The sequence below is a fragment of the Euprymna scolopes genome, chromosome 4, assembly GCF_053919585.1.
Source record: "Euprymna scolopes isolate OS-2025 chromosome 4, ASM5391958v1, whole genome shotgun sequence".
NCBI lineage: Eukaryota > Metazoa > Mollusca > Cephalopoda > Sepiida > Sepiolidae > Euprymna > Euprymna scolopes.
This window is the reverse complement of record NC_136485.1, coordinates 152,827,998-152,831,558: the sequence shown is the minus strand read 5'-3', so window position 1 is coordinate 152,831,558 and position 3,561 is coordinate 152,827,998. Positions and strand designations below refer to the sequence as shown.

Here is a 3,561-nt window from a genome sequence, read left to right as displayed (position 1 = left end):
ACATAATATACCTAGATTTATATATATATATATATATATATATATATATAAATGTAGGTATATTATGTTAAATTTATATATCGCGATATATATATATATATATATATCCATATATCATATATACATATATGTTTATATAAAAACATGTAAATATATATGAATATAAACAAGTAAATATGTAAACATTTGTATAAAGTGATATATAAACATTATATATATATATAAACACTTATTTACAAATATATAAATCAACGTCTATATTTACATGTATATATTTGTATTGATGTTCTTTGTATCTTCTAAAAAAAATAAATAAATAAAATTGAATTTTTTTAACCGGTGTTGCACCTACCTGTTACGAGTTGAAGTAGGGGCATATATGCGAAGAAAAGAGAAATTCGACCCCAAACGTTGGTAAGTACTCCTTTCATAATCCAAGGTGTATACATTTTACCGACCTTGTCCTCCACGCCGTTAAATTAACCGACTTGATGAAAGAGATCATAACAGACTCGGCTTTTCGAGTGGTTCGTCTCCGTTCGTCTTGCTACACTCGCGGTAGCGACGCTTGCCAGCTATGAACAACATACGACCAACGGTACTTTGGTGGTGATTCGAAGAATGACGCTACTTAGATCAACAACAAACATTCACCAGAAGAAACGATGATAACAATTAATAATAACGATGCTTATGATTAAAGATAATATCAATAATAATAATCCTTTAAATTATAACACATAGGGGTATGAACACTCAAAGGGTAGGTATAGTAATAATAACAACAATAATAATATAATTAATAATAATATTCCAAGAAACCCTGTAAAGGGGCACTGAATTAATACCAATAATACATCGCAAAATTAAGCATTGGATTGATTCAATATATTTCTTTTTTTTTACATGTATATATGTATATATATAGATATTTTTTTTTATCAAATCGTATAATTGGTAATTATTTTTTTAATCCTTTATATTTTATTTTTTTTTTTTAGAATTGGCACGTCTAATGAATTCCAGAGGTTTTCTTATAATTATTTTTTTTGTGGAAATATTCAATAAATGTAAAAAAAAAAAAAAAAATCACGCGAACTCAGTCGGTATCAGATCAATATATATCTATCACCATATATACATATACATCTACAAACTCCCTTCATATTGACACTTGGCATATATGTTTATGTTATGTATATGTGTTTGTGTATGCACGATTTTGTGTGTATACATACAGCATGTATATATATATATATATATGGGTACATATATATATATATATATATATATATATATATATATATATAATACTATGCCAGTATCTAAAAAAGAAGAAAAGAAAAGATGTATATATGTATGTATGTACCGCTAGACGTGTTGGTCAATGGGAGATAGCTGTATGTATATATGTAGATATATAGTAGGTGTTTACATATATCCACGCCCAGGCGTCCAAGGGTAGACCATCGTGGTAGATGTCCCAGCGAGCTTCATTTTTTGAATCGCACACATCGCAGTGTCTTTTGGAGGGGGTACGCGGAGCGGTTTGTTACCGAAGCTTGAGCGCTTTGATCACGTATTTGGGGTTCCTTTGGGTCTATAGCTCCCGTGTTTATTTTGTATTCATTTAAGTATTTTTTTAATTGTGGAGTGGTACGTCCAGTTCCTCATAAAATAACCTTTGGACGCAACGTCGGTAGACGGCGTTCACTTGTATCAGTGATATGACGAGGGGTACTTCTGCTACACAACTGTGGAGGCTGGTGGCTGTTGTTACAGGAAGGGCGGTAGTGGTAGCAATAGTTATTGTAGTCGAAGGCTTTCTCTCTATTGGTAGTAGTTGTAACAGTAACAGGCGGCAGTAGTCTATAGTACTATTCGTTACGGTAGTGGCACTTATACGCGACAGAGACTTGCCGATATGTAATGCTACGAACGTCACAATGCGAGCGTGTGCGACGGTGTGCGTCCTGGAAGACAGTCTTTCTGACTGTCGCCTTTCGAATTTAATACACGTTTCTCAGTCTGCTTATACTCGTCTGTTCGCGTTGCTTCTTCGTTTTAATAGATGAAATGTTGCTCTTACTATTAGATAAACAATACGAAAAGAACAATTCTATGCTTTTACATGTTAGTAATCACATACAATTTATATATATATATATATATATATATATATATATATATATATATATATATATATGTATATATATGTATATATATTATATATATATATATATATATATATATATATATATATATATATATATATATATATATATAGTAGTTCACATCGACAAGCCGATGTCGTTGTTCTGATGAGGTGGATTTGATCAACACTTCGTATTTCCTGTGTAAGTATAAAAAAAGAACACAAACACACATACACATACACAGCCACACATACAAACATATATATATATATATATATATATATATATATATATGCACTAATTCGACTAATGCTTTAGCATGAAGCACTATTGCAATGGGTGTATAGCAAACGCATTACATCGTAATGAGAATACACACTTCATTTTTTTGTTGCTGTTTTAAAAAAAGAAATAGATTTCATGAATATAAAAGAGGGGTAGATGCACGATTACACGACATATTTCGCTGTCTCTGTGTGCATACACACGTAAGTAATCAAATTACCAGTGTGTGTGTGTGTGTGTGTGTGTTATAGTATGGTTTACAGTATACAAGCATTTTGGAGCATTCAACCCTGGTTAATTGAAGTCAAATTGATATTTAAAGTACCGTGCTTGCTGTGGAAAAATTCCTGTTCACACCATTTCACTTTGTTACGGCATATCAGCCTTTTTGCATTATTTAATCTGCAGTACAATACCCCTTAATTGGACCCAGGTTAATATTTTAATCACATTTTACCTATTTAATGTAGCCCCCTCCATGAGAGTTCAAGATCGGTTTTTACGAAGGGAAATTCTAGCTACCCCAAAAGAGGCATCATGACTTGAAACAAAAGTAAACAAAAAAAATAAAAAATAAAATTTTTTAAAAATGCCTCGGTGTATATAGCTTTCTTATTCCTTGTGAACAGAAAAAAAAAGTTAAAGTGTAATATTAGAACAAATAGTGCACTTCAAAATTTTTTATTTTTTTTTAATGTAAAATAATGTTAAACAAGGGTTGGAGGAGACCTGAAGGTTCGTTTTTTAGTAGCTAACACATCCAAGTGTAGGGCAGAATGTTACTTATATCTCAAAACTAGTCCACCTACCTTTGAACCTACATTTATTATACCGCATATTTAGCAACGTTGGGTATCATTTTCTGATATTTCAGAGGATTTTTTATTAGGTGCAAAATAAAATGTAGGCACAGTTAGGCACAAGGTCATGGAAAATAGCATTTTGTGTACACTTTCACAAAATAATTATATGATACGTTTAGCACGATTGGAGTTGAACTCAACATGGCGAGTTTCACAGGTCATAATAGTTTCATTTATACCGATCAGGCTTTATGAATGTCTATAATTTTGAAGTATAAATGACAACATATGTGTTATCTTATATTTTTTTTTACACA

General features: G+C 31.2%; 1 long non-coding RNA gene across 1 annotated transcript in view; it reads right to left on the bottom strand.

Moving 5' to 3' along the window:
* The window catches only part of LOC145269656 (uncharacterized), a 239,278-nt gene extending 237,137 nt beyond the window's left edge, over positions 1 to 2,141 (bottom strand). Inside the window, exon 1 of the long non-coding RNA XR_013865162.1 lies at positions 353 to 2,141. This is a non-coding gene — a long non-coding RNA (uncharacterized LOC145269656). The remainder of the gene's footprint in view (positions 1 to 352) is intronic.
* Between the last annotated feature and the right edge of the window lie 1,420 nt (positions 2,142 to 3,561).